This window comes from Anomaloglossus baeobatrachus, chromosome 5, assembly GCF_048569485.1.
Source record: "Anomaloglossus baeobatrachus isolate aAnoBae1 chromosome 5, aAnoBae1.hap1, whole genome shotgun sequence".
NCBI lineage: Eukaryota > Metazoa > Chordata > Amphibia > Anura > Aromobatidae > Anomaloglossus > Anomaloglossus baeobatrachus.
Genome location: NC_134357.1, coordinates 479,463,751 through 479,486,819, shown reverse-complemented (window position 1 = coordinate 479,486,819; position 23,069 = coordinate 479,463,751).

Genomic DNA, 23,069 nt, shown 5'->3' with positions numbered 1-23,069 from the left:
GACCTTTCAGAACAGGAATTTTCTGTGTTCTTTTTGATATTTTTAAGCTCATTTATTTGATTTAATTTCACAAAACTCTGGCAAGTAAAATAAAAATCCTACAATGGAATTGACAAATGCAATCTTTGATCCCGCTCAGCGGACTTCTGGAGCAAAAATTAAAAAAAAGTAAAATATATGTCATTAATCTGAAAACGATTTGTTCTTGAAAAACTTTTTATTAAACAAGTTACATTTATAAATGAGGAGCTGAATCATGTTCCCTACTAAATGTTCTGCTTTGTCTATGACTATGATGTCATTTATTGTATAACCGGGGGACAAAACTAAAAAAAAACATCGAAAGTTCTCGGGTGAAATACATTATTTTATAGGAAAGTACAGAACATTTTATTTAGGCATGTCATCTTTAATAGGGGCCCTAATCTTAACCACTTGGCACCACCATACTTTTTACCAGCCTTTCAAAAGCTTATTATTCTTCCATGAACATAAATTAAATTAGACTATGTTTTTTTGCAGGACAACATGGATTTTGGTTTTAAACAGAATTATTTATTGTCTAACTTTATTTTTTTTTTATTAAAGACAGAATTAAAAAAACATTAGTGCCACATTTTTTAGTTGTTGCCTATTAGATTTTGTTTTTGTTCATTGTAAGGTATGAATGATATTTTAACTTTATGCTTTGTGTCAGTATGGTTACGAAAATATCCCATTTGTAAAGCTTGGATATTATTTTACTTCTATAAATTAAAAAAAAGTCAAATAAATATTTCTATTATTACTGGACTAGGTCTTCAAATCGAGAAACATTTCACAGCTTGTACATAGTTTGGTCTTCTCTGTAGCAACATATGAAAAATCCTGGACGATAAGGGAACAATAGAAGGAACAAGGCGAAGAGGAAGACCAGCAACCCAATGGATTGATACTATCAAGATAATGACGGAAAAGACCCTGGTGGACCCATTTAGGTGGAGAAGATCCTGGTAGCTTCATCTAGGTGGAGAAGACCCTGGTGGACCTATCTAGGCTGCACAAGATTGATCTTCCTACAGAGCATTCATCCATCAAGTCGCCATGGCTCGAGATCGAGCTGAAGGCTGCTAAATAACAATAATAATATTGTATTATGAGAGCTGAACTTTTTGTTTAGATGCTATATAAGAAGTGCCATAACTAGAGTCACATGGGCTCCAGTGTAACATTTTGACCTGGTCCCTTGCCCCCTTCCCACCGCAGTTTGGTCAGGTGTATGGTCCTTTGTAACATTCTTGATCTATAAAGATATACTTGTTCCTCCCCCATTATGTAGTAATGTCCCTCATCCTGTACTAATGTCATCCATCCTGGGCTCCTTGTAGGTATAAATGTCCCCCATCCTAGGCCCCTTCCCAGTATATATGTCCCCCATCCTGGTGTATGTTATTTATCATGGTATATATGCCCCCCAAATCCTGAGCTCCTGTCAGGTATATATGTAGTCCATCCTGCGCCCCTTCCAGGTATACATATCCTCCATTCTCGGCTCTTTCAGGTATATATGTCCCTAATCCTGGGCCCATTACTGGTCTATATGACCCCCATCTTGGTATATATGTAATCCATCCTGGGCCCCACTTTTCCCCTTCCCCCACCCTACGAGCGGCATCCTCTTCTGGAGCCGACGCAGAGACTGGAAGCTAATATCGGCATGCCTTTTTATGGGAAACGCATGACTTCACTGCTATGTGAATGTGACTGGCACACCAATGTCAGCTGCTAGCCTCTGATTGGAGAGTGGCATGTATTGTGGAACAGGGACCCTCCGCAATACAATTCAGCTGAATGTGCTTCCTCAGAAGCAAATCCAGCTGTAATAGGTGCTGGCATCTATAGCACCCTTCCTGCACTGACCCAGTCGCGGTCACGGAGATTTGTGCCCCTGTGTGTAGGGGCTTGCTTTTTGCACAAGTTTTCATTTGATCAGTACCATTTCAAAGTTTATTTTGAGGATAATTGTTTTTAAATCACTTTAAAATTGAAATTGATAGAATACCGATTGCCATGAAAATATATTTATAATGCTATCATGCTCTGTGGTCTTTCCATACACCAAGCATAATAAAAGGAAGGGATAGAAGGAGTTTTAAAAAAAAAAATAAATTATAAAATAAATCATATATTCCTGTTCTTAAGCTGTATTGAGTGCAGCTTCCTGGTCTTCCATGCACTACTTCAATTTTTCCGATCACGCTCCCTTTCAGTGCTGACTTCAAGCGGTCGCGTGAGGGGGCAATGTATATCATGAGGGTCAATGATGGGTATCGAAGCCCCCCCCCCACCCCCTCATTTGAACATGTGAGTCCAATTATTGGGCTTAGAGCAGGAAATACTGAACACTGTGGTGGAGGACTGGAGAGCTATAACAGATGGCGTAATAACAGGTGAGGGCCTAGGACAGGTGACTATAATGTATTTTATTATCTTTACTCTTTCTCAGCCTTTAAATGAAAGAAGTAAAATAATGGAAGGATGGCTTAATTTGTACTAACTGAATTAAAAAAATTAAAATTTTGCCACAAACTGAAATTTTAGGAAAATTGTTCATTTTTTGTTGTTTCAAGTAGATAAATTGGTGAATGCTAGTTACATTACACCTTTGAACAGTGGCGTAACTAGAGTTCGATTAGCCCCGATACAAATTTGGACTTGACCCCCCCACCCCACATGTTGGTCAGATGTATGGGCCCTCGTAGAGTTCTACATCTTAAAAAGACATAGGAGTTGCCCTCCTTCCCATTATGTAGTAATGTCCCAGATCCTGTTCTAACGTACCCCATCCTGGGCTCCCTCTTGGTAAATACGTCCCCCGTCCTGGTATATGTCCCCCATCCTGGACCCATCCTGTTAAATATGTCCCCCATTCTGGTATGTATGTTTCCATTCTGGTAAATATGTCCCCCATCCTGGTAAATATGTCCCCCATCTTGGTATATATGTTCCCATCCTGGTAAATATGTCTCCCATCCTAGGCCCCATGCTAGTAAATATGTCCCCGATCCTGGTAAATATGTCCCTCATCCTAGGCCCCATCCTGGTAAATATGCTCCCATTGTGGTAAATATGTCACCCATCCTGATACATATGTTACCATTCTGGAAAATGTGGCCCCATCCTAGGCACCATCCTGGTATGTACGTTCCCATCCTGGTATTCATGTCATTATCTTGGGCCACTTATGGTATATATGTGCACATCCTGCTAAATATGTTTCCTTCCTGGTATATATGTCCCCATCCTAGTAAATATGTCCCCCTCCTGGTATAAATATTTCTATTCTGTCTCTAATGTAAGAAAACAAAACTTTTTTTTCACCCTCCCCCTCCACAGCTCGCACATCGCGTAGCGTCTTCTTTTTTAGCCAACACGCAGTGGGCGGTAGCTGACATTGGCATCCGTGCTATAACAACGCATGACATCACTGTCATGAACCCCCAGTCACGGTATCACCAACGTAAGCTGCCAGCCACTGTTTGGTTGGTAGCTTGTATTGCAGTGCAGGTACCCCGTGGGTTTCTGTGCCACAATGCATTTCAGCTGAATGAGTGAGTATGGACACACATCCATCTAAAGTAGGCGCTGGGACCCAGTCGCGACCCCTGCAACTGTTACGCCCCTGCATTTCACCCTTTTATAATTTTCATCATTTTGTTGATTTTTTTAGTTTATTTTATGTCTGACTAAGGGACGTTCACATAATTAATTTATTGCCCCCAACTGACAACCCATTGCTACCCTTCAGTAGTCAGTGCTTCAAGAGAAGTGTTAAAGAGGATGCAGTGGGTGTCTAGCTGGATATTACTGTAGGGGAGCTTTAAGAAAGAAAAAGGTGAATAAGTAGGTTTAGATCTCCATCCTTCATGGGTTCCATAGCACTCGCCTTGGGTGCCACCAGGATATGTCCATTCATTAAAAGGATTGTCTACTACTTGGACAACACATTCTCCATGAAAGTATTTGCCCCCATTAAAATACGGTAATAACACTTATACTCACCTACAGTGCCAGTGCTGTTCCAGCAGTGTTAGCACTCGCTCTCCCCGGTCACAAGTCCTTTGCCCAATCAGCGCTGTCTTCCTTTTCCCTGCCTCTAGGCGAATCAAAGATCAAGGGGAAGTCAAAGATGCAGTTGGCCGCTCCCTAGTTTACATCGTCCAAAATGAAGACAGCGCTGATTGAGCGCAGGGCTCACGTGATATAACAACTTCACAAAAGCCCCAGGAGAGCGAGTGTCATCACCGCTGGAACAGCACCAATACTGGAGGTAAATATAAGTGGTTTTATATTAACTGGGCAAGAATAGTGATTGGGAAAGTGTTATCCGAGCAGTGTCCAACCCCTTTTAGTTGAACTTAAGTACAAATTGGACTCGGTACACCCGGCAAAATCTCTTGTTTGTCATATGATACACAGTTCAGAATTATACCCCAGTGGGCACGATAGGGGTCATTTCTTTATTGTAACAAAATAGGGACTGTGACAATTTGCTTTCTAAGAAACAAGCAAGGGAATGTGAGGTTTACAAATATCTTCAGAGCTGAAAATTTTAGTTGGGTGATTTAGTCGCACTTTATACAACCATTAAATCGCTGACGCACTTGCAAATGGCTTGAAATTCATTTTAATGCTGTTCTGCTAGTTCAGAACATTTTCACTTTCTTTTTTTTGGAGGGGAGAGATCCCCTAGGGAGAATTATTTCTAATGTGAATAGATTTGTTACAGAATATCTTGCAATCAATATTCTGATACGATGTTCTGTGCCGGATGGCAGCTAGTCTAAAAATAGGGGTTATTATTTTCAGAATTTTTCTTTTACTTTTTAGTAGATACATTTCAAGAGAACATTGAGTACTCTAGTTCCTTGGGAATACTGTTTGGACCCAATGTGCTGATTTTTCAGGGGTACAATAGATTTATATGTTACACAGCTCACTTCCCCTATACTACTACTCACGTAATGAAAATGTTCAGAATAACCTGTATAAATGGAGTCCCCCTATATTAGTAAAGCTGCCATTCTTGAGAACATTACATTTTAGACAGTATAGAAATGCTACAACTAATGGAGGACTGAGAGAATTTTTTTGCTCTAATTTTTTTAGGAAACAAGTGTCCATGGCTACCATATCTACCTTAGCTACCAGGCCGCACAACCACTGCCACAAATCTTGCCATGTCTTCCTATATATCAAATCAATCACATGCTTATGTCACTTGTACCTCAAAAACGTCTCCAGAATCCAACTTTTTCTTATGTTTTATATTGCAAAAACTCTTACTGGCACTCTGATTCAGTCTAATATTGATTACTGTAAGTTACTACTAATACAATTTAAAATCATCACACTCATCCAAAGCTCTCCACATTTCTTCACTGCCCTATATCTCCTCCTCATATATACCACCCTACCAGTACCCTCCATAATGCTGCACTGTTCTACATCTTTTCCTCATCTCTATATACCACCCTACTAGTGTGAGGCCCTTGCAAAACCAGGTAGTCACAAATAGGCCCCTGCATAACACCTTCCCTCACTAGGAAACACACAGCCAACCAGAAAACCCTAGTCACCCCCCTTAGGGACAGACAGACACACCAGTGGGCGTGACCAGGCAGTTGGGATACGCACACCCAGGGGTCCAGACAGCCCAGGGTGGGAAACTAAGACAGTTTGCTTTACAGTTCAGTTTGGAGAGGAGTGTGGGCTGGAGCTAGGGGTAGCTCCAGCAGTGAAGTCCAAGTTGAGCGGTGCCAGGGTAGGAGCCCTGGTGCCTTGGCTAGGAGGCAGACGGTGGTCTCCATCAACAGGAGACGGGAAGATGGCTCATTGGAACCGGGGTGGACCGGGCCAGGTTTGTAGCCTGCCAGTACCGACACGGGGAACCGACCCGGAAAACGTTGCACAAAGTGGGGTACTCGGACCCTGAAACAGGGAACAAGAAACAAGTGGAACTCGTTAATTAACCGATTGAGGCCAGGACTAGAGGTCCTGTCCCACCCAAAGTCCCTCATAGAAGACAACAGTCCACCGATTAGGGATAAGAGGTCACCGCCAGGGTCCATAGATCCCACGGGCCAGCTTCTGCGGACACGGCTCCTTAGGCCACATCCAGCTGGGAGCGGACTGCTGAGTTTTATACTGGGAAAGTGCATCTTACACAACGGTGCAGGAAAAGGATAGAGACCACCAGCCGCGTGGGGGATCCCGAACGCAACCGGCCGCGGCACCGGCCACCACCACTTTGGTTTACCAGAGACTTGTGTGTTTTACTAACAGTAAGTACACCAGCACCCTCTGCGGTCGTCATTCCCCCTGCACCAGAGTCATTGGGTCCCGGGGCCACCATCCCTGCCCACGGAGGGGTTAACATCTTGCTGCACAACATCTCCCCCGGGTGCCCCGTAACCGCAGCGGTGGTGTCCCACCTCACCACACACCGTGGATGGCGTCACGAACCTATTACGGCCTAGCCCGTACATCTACGTCCCCCATTTTATTCGGCGTGTCCGCGAGACCCCTGGGTCCGGAGACCCTCGAGCTACCACCCCTGAAGGTCAGGATCCGAGCAGCGTCGGCTGCTGGAAAGGGGGGCGGCACACTAGTACTCTCCACTGTGCTGCACAGCTCTACATCTCCTCCTCATCTCTATATAAAACCCTACCAGTTATCTCTACAATGCTGCACTGCTGTACATCTCCTCCCTCATATATATATATATATATATATATATATATATATATATACATATACTACCCTGCTCATGATCTCTACAGTACTGCACTGCTCTACATCTCCTCATATCTTTATACCAACCTACTAGTACTCTCCACAATGCTGCACTGCTCTACATCTCTTCCCTCATCTCTATATACCACCCAAGTCCTGATCTCTATAGTTCTGCATTGCTTTTCATCTCCTCCTCATCTTTGTTTACCACACTACCAGTATTCTCCACAATGCTGCACTGCTCTACATCTCCTGCTCATCTCTATATACCACCCTACCAGTACTCTCCACAATACGGTACAGCTCCATATCTCGTCCTCATCTCTATATACCACCCTGCCAGTGCTCTCCACAATGCTGTTCTTCCCAGCAAACACCTAGTTAATTTCTGCACTCCTGTGCAGTAATTCCCCATTCCTGATCCACTTGTAGCAGATATCCTTATCTGGAATACTTCACTCCTCAACCTGCACTACTTTTGTATTATTATTATTATTATTGTCCAGTTGTAACTTGACAAACAGTCTACCCGTACCAGTAGCACCGTATCTGGTGCTGGTAACAGCAATTTCATTGAATCTTTTCATAATTTTTTTAGACCATCCTTTGCAAGGCCACCAGAGACAACAAGTCTGACACATAGTCAACGGCTGGAGAGGATGATACAGGAGTATCTCCAAATGAACATCGATGCCATGACTTTGCAAATGGAGCCTTGCTCATTTTGGGCTTCAAATCTTGAAAAATGGCCAGAGCTCTCCACTTACGCCTTGGAGATTTTGTCGTGTCCAGCTGCCAGCGTTGTCTCTGAACGTGTCTTCAGTGCTGCTGGGTGTGTGCTGACAGATAAGCGCACACGTCTGTCCAGTGACAATGTGGACAGACTAACGTTCATCAAAATGAACAAGTCATGGATCCACAAGGAATTTACTACCCCTGTGTCATCCTGGGGAGAGTAAATGCTTGTGGATTCTGAATGTGATTGATGCAAATCTACCTGTGAAGTGTACAACTGGGGCACAAGTGCTGCCACTGAATGGGTGGGTGTGTGTGTGGCCCAATTTTTGGAAAAAAGGGAGACTCCGCTTGGAGTAACCCTTGCTTGCAGTGTTTTTTAAAAGGAGCCAAGATGAACAGAGCTGGGATCAGGAAAGACTTAGCTACCTACCCCGGTGTCATCCTAGGGACGGTTAAGGATGGCGTAATTTTGAATGTGCTTGATGCAAATCTACCTGTGAAGTGTACAACTGGGGCACAAGTGCTGCCACTGAAGAGGTGGGTGTGTGTGGGGCCCAATTTTTGGAAAAAAGGGAGACTCCGCTTGGAGTAACCCTTGCTTGCAGTGTTTTTTAAAAGGAGCCAAGATGAACAAGTCATGGTTCAGCAAAGACTTTGCTACCTACCCCGGTGTCATCCTGGGGACGGTTAAGGATGGCGTATTTTTGAATATGCTTGATGCAAATCTACCTGTGAAGTGTACACCTGGGGCACAAGTGCTGCCACTGAAGGGGTGGGTGTGTGTGGGGCCCGATTTTTTGAAAAAAGGGAGACTCCACTTGGAGTAACCCTTGCTTAGGCTATGTGTCCACGGTAGAATGTACCTGCGGATTTTTCTGCATGAAAATCCGCGACTTTCGCGGCAAATCCGCACCTTATTTTTGCCGCGGATTTGCCGCGGATTTACCGCGGATTTACCGCGGATTTTGATGCAGATTTTTTTTTTCCCCATTCTATACCCAAAATCCGCACCAAAATCCGCAACAATAATTGACATGCTGCAGATTTTTTCGGATCAAAATCCGCGGCAAATCCGCCGCGGAAAAATCCGCAGCATGGACACAGCATTTCCAAAATGCCATTGAAATGGCTTGGAAGTGCCGCTGCTGCAGATTTTCGGAAAATCCGCGGTAAATCCGCGGCAAAATCCGCGCAAAATCCGCAGCGTGGGCACATAGCCTCACAGTGTTTTTAAAAATGATCCAAGATGAACAGAGCTGGGATCTGGAAAGACTTAGCTACCTAACCCGGTGTCATCCTGGGGACGGTTAAGGATAGCGTATTTTTGAATGTGCTTGATGCAAATCTACCTGTGAAGTGTACAACTGGGGCACAAGTGCTGCCACTGAAGGGGTGAGTGTGTGTGGCCCAATTTTTGGAAAAAAGGGAGACTCTGCTTGGAGTAACCCTTGCTTACAGTGTTTTTAAAAATGATCCAAGATGTACAAGTCATGGTTCAGCAAAGACTTTGCTACCTACCCCAGTGTCATCCTGGGGACAGTTAAGGATGGCGTAATTTTGAATGTTCTTGATGCAAATCTACCTGTGAAGTGTACAACTGGGGCACAAGTGCTGCCACTGAAGTGGTGTCTGTGTGGCCCAATTTTTGGAAAAAAGGGAGACTCCGCTTGGAGTAACCTTGCGGTGTTTTGCATGATTTTAGAAGGGCATGCCATGCCTATATCTGTGTCTCCTCCTCTTTTTCCTTGTCCAGCTCTTTTGTTTTCGCATGAGTATATGTCCTTGTCACTTTCCCATGTGTTTCTGTTGTGTTGTGAGTTGTTTGTCACCTTTGAGGGTGTTTTCTAGGTGTTTTTACGTGTTTGAGATTGCCTCCCATTGTTTCCTATGCGGGTCGAGTGGTTTGCCGAACCGGTTCGCTGAACCGAACTCGAATGAGACCTCCGTTCGGCGAACCGAACTCGAGCCGAACTGCGACCGGTTCGCTCATCTCTAGTGATAATTTATGGCAAAAATAAAAAGAGCGCAAATGAAAAGATTAATATGGCTAAAAACAGACAATAAATAGTGGACTGTGCCTGGCTCTGTAGTGGGATGGATCCAGCACAATATTGTGCCTTCTGTTTTTAAGAGAAGCCACAACGCTAGTGTGAACAGAACGTAACAGTTTTATAAAAATGCATCACAGCCGAATTTTGCTTCAGCCATCTAGTAGAAAAAGAAAATCGGATTGTATTTCTCTTAAGTATCTTCTACTGCCATGAAAATCCTTTACACGTTTATGACTAGAGTGAAATTTCTTGTAAGTCCCTGACGCCAAATGGCGTCTGGCGTCCGCCATCCATTTATTTGAGAAAAAAAGTCTGGGAGTGTCAGCTCTAGAAGGGAACTATGTGTGATTTCGGAAGCTGATGGTCTATTTATAAGATCTCTGCAATTTTCAGGTATTTCATGGCACTTAAGCATTGGTTTAGGGAACGGAAATTCTCATTGAGTTTTTATTGATGGAGTTAACAGCCAGCCATATGGCTCAGTCTTGGAGACCTCGAGGGCAGAGCTTTGGAAGGTTTTTATTAGTTAAAGTCCTGGAAAAAAAAAATAAAAAAAATGTCTGTGGTGTCAAAAATTCTATAAATGACAACAATTTCCTCTTCAATATTTTGGTGCCACTCCTTAAATTCCTGACCAACTTGTTGAACAAACTAAAGATACAGTATTAACCCTGATTATGCCACCCGCGGTATGTTCTGCCACAGGTGTACCTCAAGAAGCCAAGAACATTTTTTTAACTTGATATATAGGCTTCATGCTTTCAACACTTACTCGACTACATAAAATTTCACCCTCAGTGAAAAATGTCTACTCAAGCAGATGTTCCGTTTTGAGCTTACACTTGTACCTAAGGATTATTTCTTTTCCTCAGACTTCATCAGAGTATGTCTTAGCTGAAGTTCCAAAAGGAGGTTTCAGGTAGTCCAAAACTGATCTTCTATTTCATCATTGGCCTCCACCCCCTCAAAGCTGACGCTCGGCCTCGATAGATGGGCTGTTGCGTGATGGTATGTCGCGCAAATGTAGAAGATGCACAGAGTTGAGAAAAATATTTAACCCTGACCTATCGCTCTCAAAATTGAGAATTTCTATCTGAATGCAAATTTTTTGAAGAGCATAAATCCAAAAGTAGCTGGATTTCAGGTTAGGGACATGCAGATTGGCATGAGATGAAGGGAATAGCAATACCAGTTTTAGAGTAGAGTCACCCGACTATATAAATCGGACAAGTGCTATCCGTTGTTTTGATGGATAGCACTTGCCCCCATGTTGTTCTATGAGACTGTATACATGTCCGATTTTGTACAATTCTCAGATCGCACTCTTCCTTTCATGTCTTGAGTTCAGTCCAATTTTTACAGAATGACAAAATAGAGATGATGAAGATTATTTTTTATAATTCCACACCCAAGAAAATCGGATCACACTCAGATCAAACTCTGATCAGAATGTAATTAGCATAATTGGACCGATTTTCTTGGATGAGAGAAAAATGGTCTTGTGACTCTAACTTTATTCTGGCTAATTTGGAAAGAGTGGTCTAAGGACCCTCCTTGACCTCTATTAGAGGTAGGGTCACATGACTGTTTTCTCCACACCCAAGAAAAATGTTCTGATTATTCTGATCAGGTCTTGTGCACACAACTGATTTTCTCGAACGAATGGTATCCGTAGTTTTCATGTATAGCACTTTTACCTATGATATTCTGAGGTGCTGTGCACATATCCAATTTTTTTTTATTTGCCTATGCCGAAACTCGGATCAAGATTATTATTATTATTATTATTATTATTGCACCATTTATTCCATGGTGCTGTACATGTGAAAAGGCGTATACATAATAGGGACAAGTACAATCATCATGAACAATGCAGAGCACAGACAGGTACAGAAAGAGAGAGGACCCTGCCATCAAGGGCTCACAGTCTACAAGGGATAGGTGAGGATACAGGAAGTGAAGGTGGAGATTGTTGTGCAACGCATAGTGAGGGTTATTGCAGATTGTAGGCTTGTTGAAAGAGGTTGGTCTTCAGGTTCCTTTTGGAGCTTTTCAATGTAGTCAAGAGTCTATTATGTTGTGGTAGAGAATGTCCTTGTATGGGGGAGGCACAGGAGAAATGTTGGATGCGATTGTGTGAAGAGGAGCTAAGAGGGCAGTAGAGAAAAAGATTTTGTGAGGATCGGAGGTTGCATCCAGGTAGGTACCGGGAGACTAGGTAACAGATATATGGAGGAGACAGGTTTTGGATAGCTTTGTATGTCATGGTTAGTGTTTTGAACTGGAATCGTTGGGCAATGGGAAGCCAGATCGAACATGTCTTTGATTTTTTTCTGCAGACCATTTGGTCAGAGGAGAGAAATCAGACATGTGCACAGCCCGAAAGAATATCATAGGTATGAGTGCTATCTATCTGTCAAATCCATGAGAAAATCAGATGTGTGCTTGAGCCCTAAGGAGGATTGGAATCTGGTGCATTGGAACTTCTAAAATGGTGGTTTCCAAGATGGCCTCTGGTAGATGTTGGCCAGAAGGAACATGGTCAAGAAGGTCATATATGTATCATCTGGAAAATCAAAGGGTAAATCATATTGAAAACAATAGGCAAAAGAATCCTGGAAACAAACCAGGGCCAAACAATTAGGGTATAGTCACGTGAATATTTTTTACATAAGCATTGAAACTGGGAACAGATGTGTGGCATTGTCATCAGGGGTAAGTGTAGAGACATGTATTTTGCCCGGAGAGCCATGCTCCATAACTTGCAAGCCATGGTCCCAGTTGTGGATTTGTTAACCTATGTAGACCACTTCAGACTTCCGATTTGGAAGTGGTGATGCCGGCACGTGTCTGAAATGTGCTATATGGCCCATAATTTCTTGTTATACCCCCAACCTAATGTGGGGGCCAGAGGCCCTTTTAAAATCATCTTGACATCACCTTTTATGTTGCGTGTCAGGAAACCAAAAATTCAACTCTAGGCTCCTTCAAAACATGGATCACCGGTCGTCTAAAATCAGGTTATTTTAAGCCTCGGCCTTCCTGAATAACGTGATATTTATGGCAGATCCTGTCCATACGATCAGATATATTTTAATGTCATTGGCTGCATTCCATCACTCAACATCTTTAAGTTAAACAAGGGGGGAAAAAATCCCAATAATACGTCCCATATTTCCAAGCTGCAAATGACAAATACAATATTTGCTCGAACGAGATTATATTGCTTCCAGCTGCGTTAAATAAAAAACGAAACCCTTGTCTATGGAAAAGGTGTGTGTCCCGATGGTGTATCTCGTTACAGAACTGAAAGAGGTTCTTGAATTGAAAGCACTTGCCTTACCCGCTTGTCCCCGCTGTCTACGCTGCCTCGTGAGCTTTTAATTGCCCTGTGTAATTTCTCAGTCTGTTTTTTTCTGCTCACATTAAGAAAAAAGAAAAAAAAAAGTTGCATGCTAAAACGTATCCGTGGAAAGATCGTCAGCCACCCACAAAGGCTCTGCTCTTTGTTCTTCCGAGAATTATCATAACCCAGGCATATGAAGCAAAACTTTACTACACAAGGAAATTGCATTACCTATTGGACATCTGCTATTGCCTGGATGAAAAAACAATTACTAAATCCTATTCTGTCTACATTGTGACAGCTGATATTTCCATAGGCTGATCGAATACATCCTTGAAAGAATAGACACAATAATTAAAAAGGCTTCTCTAGAATGGGAGAAGACAAAAAAAAGCACTTAAAAAAATCACCTCATCTGTTAAGTTGCTTTTTAGCCATTTCAAGGAAGGATAGGGCGACAACCAATACGGTCCCAATACCAGCTACATCAAGGGTTGTCGTCAAGCTTTCTTAGACTTCTTAGTCCCATCCACTGAATTCAACTGAATCACAAGTGTACCAGAGAATTTTCCAGTGTCCCAAAGGTTTAGTCGCTAACAGAATTATCAGACCCTGCCCCCGAAGTTCAGCAAATGATAAAACTTTGTCACGGATATGTCACGGTTGACAGGCAGTCCGGTGGTGTGTGGCTATAGAAGGTCACTGCGTTTGGCAACACAAACTGCTCTCTAACATTCTATTATTCCTACTGTGGTGTAAATAGAAACTTATGTATCATCTCTGTTTGAGATTAAACCATTTCCTTTTAAGACCCTGTGGATATTCTCCCTTTTCAGGTTCTAGTAGTGATTATCCTCATGACTACTCGTTGTGTCCTTAGATACCTGGATTTCCCTTTGCTGTTTGCTGGTGATAGAGTTATAGTTCTATACGGTCTTGAGTGCAAGCAGTCGGCTTGCAGTCATCTGGAGAAACATTGTTGTACGCTGATATACCTCTCTCTGAGACACCTCGGAGATAAGATTTTCATCCCGTGTTTGCGTGGGTTTCCTCTGGGTCTTCCAGTTTCCTCCCACACTCCAAAGACATACAGATAGGGACTCTAGAAGATTGTGAGCCCCAATGGGGACAGTGTTGCCAATGTATGTAAAGCGCTGTGGAATTAATAGCGCTATATAAATTAATAAATATTATATTTACTTTCCCGTGTATTGTGTTCCCTGTGTTTTCTTTAGAACTTAGTGAGATTGACTAAGCACTCATCACATCTGTTCTCTAACTAGAGCCCAGTTCAGGGTCAGCCAGGGCCAGGCATCCTGCTTGGCGCATAGGTGCAGAACCTATCTATGGTGGTTTGGGAAGCCAGGGACCAGCGGAAGGTTTGATTAGGGGTCACCATCTCTTACTTCCCTAGACACAGGGTTTCCCTCTTCCTTTCCCTTTCTTTTCACCGTTCACTAGGTATTTCCCCATTCCTAGCACGACAACCATGTGTCCAATTTTTAAACCGGTTTGAAATTCATAGAGTAGTACTACTTTTTACAGGGTGTTTTGCTTTTAACATGTGCATTTTTGTATTGGTTTATAAAGCATACACCAGTAAAACATTTGTTAGGATGACCTAGTTTTAAGGTGTGCATTTTTTTATACCAAATCAAAAATCTATAAGCCAGTACTACCTTTTTCCAGGATGTCATGTTTTTAAAGTTTGTATTTTTTATACCAATTTGAAATGCGTGGCCTGTACTACTTTTTCCAGCATGTCCTGTTTTTATCATGTGTATTTTGTATACTAGTTTGAGAAGCATATATCACTTATTCTTTCTCTAGAATGTCTTGTTTTTAATGTGTACATTTTTTTTTTATTCGAAATGCGCAGGCCTGTACTAATTTTTCCAGCATGTTCTGTTTTTAACGTATGCACTTTTTATTTTTCAATGAACTAATAAACTTCAGTGTTTTTTTCTTATCCTTTCCAGAGATCAAATACTGGACTTTCCATCTGTTCTTTTTCTACAAAAAATAAATAAAATAAAAATAAATTTAGATGTTAAAAAAATAAAAATAAATCTTGTACACCAACACCATTATGCCATATATGCCACTTAAATAAAGTAAATAAATAAAAATGCCAAGGCCCTGTTTTGAAATCCTTTGACCTCCCGAAAGAATCAAAATCTGCGGTTTATTCAATTTACTAAAATAGTACGAAAAATAAACAGAGGGAACGGCTTAAAACACAAGTGGCGGAGTATTCTGGGGAAGAGCCATGCTGTTACCCTGAGCATTCCAGCCACGTTACAGTCTCGAGAAGAAAGACATCCGATCAGGCTAGGTTCTGATTGTCTTTTCAGACATCGGTCTTGATGTGGTTTGAGATTGGAGCTGCTTTGGAAAGAAACTTGACATTTTATAGCTGAGATATTTCATCCACTTCTTTCTACTTTCAAAAGCAAAGTATTTATACCACAGGCTATTGCCAAATGAATGAAATTGGAACCTGAGTGGGTGTTATGAAATACAGGTAGCACAGACCAATGTGCGTGACAACCTCCTATGTTATTCGAATCTCTGCTCGCCATACCCTTTGAAGGTAACATAGGCCAACCCTAAATATTACATTAATATTTCCAGATTTAGATTTTTTTCCAATTGTAAAACAACTATACAAATGAAAAAAAACTTAATTAAATTGACATTCGATGAATTATTGAAATTTTGCTTTTTTTTTTTTTTAAATGAAATTTTTTATTTATTTTTTCCTCTGAGTTTGTCCGAGGCAAAAAACCTAGCATGTCGAAGTTGCCTCTGTAAAGTAAATTGCACTCGGCCATGTAATCAATGGTCCATGGAAAAAAAATTGTACCCCACTCAGATGACATCTAAGTGAGGTCCAATTTTCACACACGGACAGAATGGAAAAGATGGAGACATTTTTTTTGTACGGTATCTCCTCCACATTTGAGAAAATTAGATCAAGGTCTGTTAGGACCGATTTTCTCGAATGTGAAAAAGCCATTGATCTGCACCGAATCTAAAGGGTATTTTACACACAACGACATCGCTAACGATATATCGTCAGGGTCATGGTGTTCGTGACTCACATCCGGCGCTGTTAGCGATATAGTTGTGTGTTACTAAAAGGAGCGACGATCAACGATCGCAAAAACGTCAAAAACCGTTGATCGTTGACATGTCGCTCCTTCTCATAATATCGTTGGTGGTGCATGCCGCTGGTTGTTCGTCGTTCCTGCTTCATCACACATCGCTATGTGTGACACCGCAGGAACGAGGAACATCTCCTTACCTGCGTCCACCGGCAATGAGGAAGGAAGGAGGTGGGCGGCATGTTCCGGCCGCTCATCTCCGCCCCTCCTCTGCTATTGGGCGGCCGCTTTGTGACGCCGCTTTGGCACCGAACGAACCGCCCCCTTAAAGGAGAGACTGTTCGGTGTCTCCAGCGACGTCGCTAAGCAGGTATGTGCGTGTGACGCTGCCGTAGCGATATTGTTCGCTACGGCAGCGATTACCCCCTTGACGAAACAGCGAAGTGGGTGGGTGCTATCGCGCACGACATCACTAGCTATCGCTAGCGATGTTGCAGCGTGTAAAGCCCCCTTAAGGCTCAGCAATAAATTCATTAACAATAGATGGCACAATTTAAGAGGCTGTCCAGTTAAAACAAATTATCGCTTTAGATAAGAGAATGGAATGAAATGGAATTGAATTCTACTCGAATGTTACAAAAACCCAAAAACGACAAAATGTGGATTTTTAGTCATTCGTATCCATGCACATTCAGTAAGATTGTAATCACTGGTCATCATTGTTTTCAACTATGCAAGTTCATCAAAATGGTAAATAATTAAAAAAAAAACTTTAGTGCATCTCTTCGGCTACTCTACTACTCACTGCCACTCGTCCAGTCTTCGTTGCATCTTTGGTGCCTTTCTGCAATGGGAATTTTTTTCCTTTATGGGGAACTTTTTTCCCTGTTACAAAATGACACAGCAAATCAGACACATGACAACTAGTGATGAAACGAGAACTTCCATGCTTGGGTGCTCGGTGGTCATTAAGAAGAGCAGTTGGATGCTCATATGGGCGCAAATGGAGTACTCAAGTATAATGGAAGTCAATGGCGGACTCAAGCACTTTTCAGAAAAATCCCTCCATGACTTCCAATATAGCCAGGTACTCGCGTCACATCCATTTGAGCATCCACCTGCTCGCTTTGAGTACTGAGCACCTGAGGATGGTAGCGCTCATTCATCACTAATGACCACCACTCCATTTATTCTCTAAGGGGCTACCACAAAAAGCCAAGTGCAGCTGTCAGCAGCCCCAAGGGAATGAATAGAGCAGAGGTTGAGCATGTGCACTGTTGCTCCATTCTAACATGTAAAAGTTTTTCGGCATGGCAATAGGAGCAGGTCCCAACAATCAGACCCCCATCAGTCAAAAACTTACCATATTTTGCAACTTGTTTTAACCAGACAACCCCTTTAAGCTTCCCATACACAAAAGAAAGCTGTCTTCCAAACAATTATTAGACCTCTATCTTATATATAATTCTGTTTTTTGGACATTCCAATGGAAGACCCTGAATTGAGAGAAGGACACAGTGTGAATGGTGCCTTGAGCACCACATACAGCTGAGTGCCGTCTATTTCCATTTTTTCATTGGTCTTTACAGTGACCATTTTATTATTTCTATCCATACAGGAGAAGTGCACAAAAACCAGTTGGCTTAAAAAGTGTCATTGAAGTCAACCATTTTAATCATAGAGCATCATTCAGCTGATCCCATTCCAGGCGGACAGTTGATTTTGGCATAGGATGACGCTTGCACTGTATGGTAAATGTAAAACAATATGGTGGAATGAGAGCCCAACACAGTGAATGCTGCTGTCCATAGAGGTGAGCATCAAGTGGAGGACATCCTTCTTTGATTTATGGTCAACAAAGCCATGTGGGCTGCAGTTTTTCTGATGGGACAATTTATTTAATAATTTGTTAAACAGCCAAATTGTGGTTTTGCTGGCAATAGAAGCCAACCAGAGTTCAGAAGGATGAAGACCTCCGATAAATCAGTAAGCCAATCGGCTAGACGATGACCTGAGATCACCTCTTTGAGGATATGGGCATCACAAGCACCCGGAGGTCATCTGAAAAACTCTTTTTTTTTCCTTTCACACAACTTAGCTATATTTGTAGATTACTTTCTAAATATTCCTCGGGCTCAGTACAAAGGAACGGCACCTGGCAGCCCCAATATCATTCCTTCTCTATCTCTTGTTCTCTGCGCAGGATAAAAAAGCTATTTTCCACAAGTCTGTCAGTAATCAAAAGTGTTTATCCAAACTCGTTTTCACTTTGAAAAAGCCTTGCAATCACTTTTTCCATGTTTCCGATAACATGTGAGTCTGGAAAAAATGCTTTTTGTCTTTTGTCTCTCTCTTTTTTTTATAGGCAACACTTCTAAATCAAAGCATCAGCCTGTGCTGCTGGCAAATATTACATGTCTGTAATAGTAAAAACATTGGATTGCAATAATAAAAATCATCTTATTCTATAAGGAAGCGGCACTTTCTAATAATTATCAGTCTCCCGTGCTCTTCGTTATAGGGGGACATCCAGGGGTAGGCACCATGTCACTCATCCTTGGACAACCAGCTCTTTGGATATGAAGCCACTTTGTAGAATTGGTCACAAGCTTTCTATGGGCTCATAGCATTTTGCACTATAATTCTGCGTATGCTCAAGGCTTTCAACCAAATTTCCAGGAAAAAAAATGAGATTCAGACATGTTCCTGATGGAAGCGTTAAATTGTGTAAGAAAAATGGAATACAGAGTATAAATTTTTGGCTCTATTTGCGATCCATCCCAGAGGCATATATTTTTTCTGAAGAACACAGTCAACTACAAAAAACGGGATTGAGATGTAAACCCTTGATGAAGCTTGAAATACACGGCGAAACTCCATATGAAGTCTTAAAGCAGTTTTAGCGAAAAGAAGACCACTGAACATTGTGCTACCTTGGTTATATTGATATCATGGAAGCAGTTCAAAGTATGAGAATCCAATCTATGTGCCGAAAAAACCCTCTGTAAGAGCAGCACCTTCACTAACATATCCTGTGCATTTAGTGCAAAGCATGCATGTCTAGGTATGGGTTTACCTATAGCAAAACTTGTTACCAAGGAAGTGAGAGAATCAAGACCCTTACCTGCATCATTTTAAGTACCATCGTCCACAGTGAGTGTCAGCTGTGTTATACAGCCGGTACCTGCTTTAAACAGTACAATTGGAGCTATCTCTGATTGCTGCTGTTTAACCACTTAAAGGGAACCAACCAGCAAACTTTTTCTATATGAAGTAAAGCCAGTGCCACACTGGTGCTAGGAAGATGAATACATTGATACCTTTACTTCACAGATTGCATGCTTGATTGCTGAAATATCTTGAAGCCAAGTCCCAGAAATGCACTGCTAGTTTGCTTGGTATGTGCATCTGGGCGGAACTATGTGGGTCAGGTTCTGCTTTCTTATTCTCCTTGCCTGGCCATTCTCCCCCGTCACCGCCATTTCATTTATTTCCTGGGCGCGAGTTGTGCCTATTGCTTGGTGCCCTTGTAGAGTTTACCCCTGTTGTTTTGTAGCTTCCTTCCTGCTCTTGTTTTTCTTCCTGAACCTCTTATTGTCTTTACCTTTGTATGTGCTGTGTGACAGAGTTTTGGTTTTCCCATGTCTGTCTATATCTGTGGTTTTCAGCATACTCCTTTCCTGTCCCTCCTGGAAGGAGACTCAGAACTCTCCACCATCAGAATTATCCTTGAGATTAGGGATAACATCTTGAGGTTCAGCTTAGGAGCCTCAGTTCTCCACTATCCCATAGACATTGTGCCTGCAGATTTGGCCACATATCTGCAAGTAAATAGCATTTTATTTACATGAAAGGTTCCCTTTAAATCCCACTGTCGACTTATGACAGCAGCTTTTAAGTCTTGCTATTTGGGGCAGGGGTTCGTTCTGACAGGCATCCATCCCCCCCATAACACAATCCTGGGGTGTTGATGAATCACCCTCATTTATGTACAAGTATGAAGCCCAGTCTGTGGCTGTACTTTATAGGGAAACTGATGTTTTGAAATATATAAGTTTCAAGTCCTCAAGGAAGACTAAAAAAATAAGTAAAGAGCAATAAAAAAATGTAAAAATAAAAGAAAACTATAAAAGTTTTAATCACCCTCCTTTTCCCAAAACAAAAATAAAGAAATTAATAAAACAAATATTTGCTATCACTAAAGTCTGAACTATGAAAATATAAAATTAACAAACTTTACAGTAGTACACAGTAAAGAAAAAAAATACTAAATGACAAAATTGCTTTTTTTGGGCAGCCCAAATTCTGCCATATAGAGCCGATGAACACTCCTAAGTGTGAGCACCTTTTTGATATCATAAATTTGTGATGAATATATCAGTATGAAAATAGAAACACATATGGAGATATAGTATGAACACAAATTTGTATGGGTGTCAACTGCCATACATTGTGTTTCGATCCCGAGCCATGGCAACTTGATGGATGGCCGCTCTGTAGGAAGATCGATTTTGTGCAGCCTAGATAGGTCCACCAGGGACTTCTCCACCTAGATAGGTCCATCAGGGTCTACTTCACCTAGATAGGTCCAGCAGGGTCTTCTCTGCCTAGATAGGTCTACCAGGGTCTTCACCACCATTTTCTTGATTGTATCTAACCATCGGGCGGGCTGCTGGTCTTCCTCTTCACCTTGTTCCTTCTATTCTTCTGATCATGATGTTCTTCTCCAGTAACTGCTCTCTTTGTATGTGTTCAAAGTAGGCAATACGTAGCTTGGTGATCCTTTCTTCGAGTTACATGTCTGGCTTCATTTGTTCCAAAATGGATTTGTTTGTTCTTCTTGCCATCCATGGTATACATTGGGCATATATCCATAATACAGCCTTGTGTATAGAGTTTAACTCAACTCAATGCTTCTCTTAACCCCAAGGAACTCAACGTGGATCAGAGCGGGAGCCATGCCTTATTCCTGTACTACACTGTATGGAGGCAGACGTTTTGGATTCTTTTAAACTTTGAGGAGGTGATATAGTGGCAACATACAATGGAGACTGGCAAAATGCAGACTCTGACCCTCAGGTGTGGTTATCTAGTATTTTACTGAAGTTTATATACCTTAATGACTGGTGAACACCAGAGCAAAGTCTCCCAATATTACCAACTGGTAGGAAATATTCTGAGTCTCTGATTAATACGGTGGAGCAGCCAGATAATAGAATTTACCATTCGCTTATTAAGTCTCCATTTACACGGTGGGAAACGTCTGCGACTGGATAAACCATCATTTAATTTAATACTGACTCGCTATTAGTTGTGCTGTCGATGCACCAGGTGCTCTCTAAAGTTTGTTAGGCTTACCTTGGCTCAACCCAAATCAAACCAGATGCTTTAATTATTGGGTGGTGAAATGTTCCCTGCAAAACTTGGTGGTGGTCAGGAGACCATTTATTTTTTTCTCACCTGCTCCCACTTTACCGCAATCTGCCAATAAATAATTTTTCTCCTGTGATCATATCTTTTTCTGCAGGTTGCATGCCAACTGCATACACAATAAAAATGCCAGCTATTCCCTAGAAGAGGGTACAGCTATGTAATTATACCCTCCAATGCTGCCCTGGTGTCACTTCTCAGCAGTGGCGTAACTTGAAGCTCATGGGCTGCACCTATTGTAGTTACACCCCTGCTTCTCAAGTTTTAAAGTCTTCCTATTTCAGAAAACTTTTGTTTCCCAGTTCTAGGGGTTTTTTTTGTTTTTTTCAATAACTAACTGGGCTTTACTCACCCTCACCGGGTCCAGCAGTGAGTCTCCACTGCTGCTGCTCCTGGTGTCTGTTATTGTCTGCAGTGTTAATGTAACGTCGACAGAGCTACAGCCAATAACGGAGCTCAATGTCTCTTTCCGAGTTGACGGCACAAACTGACCTCAATTATTGGATGTAGTTTTATCGACATGAGCAATAGTGGAGAGTCAATAATGGACCAAGAGAAGGTGAATAAAGCACAGTTTGTTTTCCAAAATTGGAAAACAACTTTAAAGTAACTTTCTCTGATCTACAGCAGCATAAAATTTGGAACCCTACTTTGATTTTTGAAATGGACCCCTTCTCTATTTGTATCCCCGTGCCCCTAACCTTACAAAATGCAATACACCTATTAAACATTTTGTAATGGATGTAGGATTGAATGGAAAGGGAGGAAGTTTATCACGATGGATTCTTACTTTGAGCATGATGGGAGGTATTCTATTCCTGTGTTAATTCATCTTGTCAAAGATTACCAAAACTTATATGAGATGCTTCCCAGAACCATTTTTTTTGGATCTCTGCTCCCAGTCCTTGTCAGTTCTGACAGTTAACTGCCATATTTATGATATCCGAGGACATGGCCTCTAATAAAAAGCTATATTTCTTGCTGGAAAATGAACTTCTTTTTTCTCTTTTCTTAACAAATTGTCAGCCATGATGAGAACCAGAAGTGTTTCTGTTTTGGGATAGATGGAAAGTATGAAAAAAAAAATCTGAAATCGCTCAGTACATTTTTATACTCCGTATAGGTAATGAATGGTCAAGAGTTGAAAAATATTGGATACTCTGATTTCTGCCTACTTGGTACCTGTGACAATGAAAGGGCAAATTTTAACACCCGCTACTTTAGATAGCAGGCATTCACCCTCCTTTTCTGGCTTCCATATCCTCTCAGGGGGACACCCTCTGCCAGGATATCCCTTCCTTCTTTACTGTATTGGTTGGTGGCTGGACATTTACATTATGAACAGTCACAGAGGCAATCCTTCCTCTGTAACCTGGAAGAGGACAGAGTTTAAGATGTTTCCACTGCAAGAGTGGAGGTGACACCTGCAATGTCGCCTCCCGTCCACTAGGGGGGTTTCTACACAGGCTGGACAAGAGACTCTGGGTTGTCAGGTTCAGGACAGTGTGTGGACCAGGCCTGCAGAGTGCAGACATTCTGTGAACTGCTCTCAGCCCGTCTATTGAAAGTCCTGGATCTAGTCACCAGCTGGAGAATGTCTGTCGAGCATGTGAGCTTTACGAG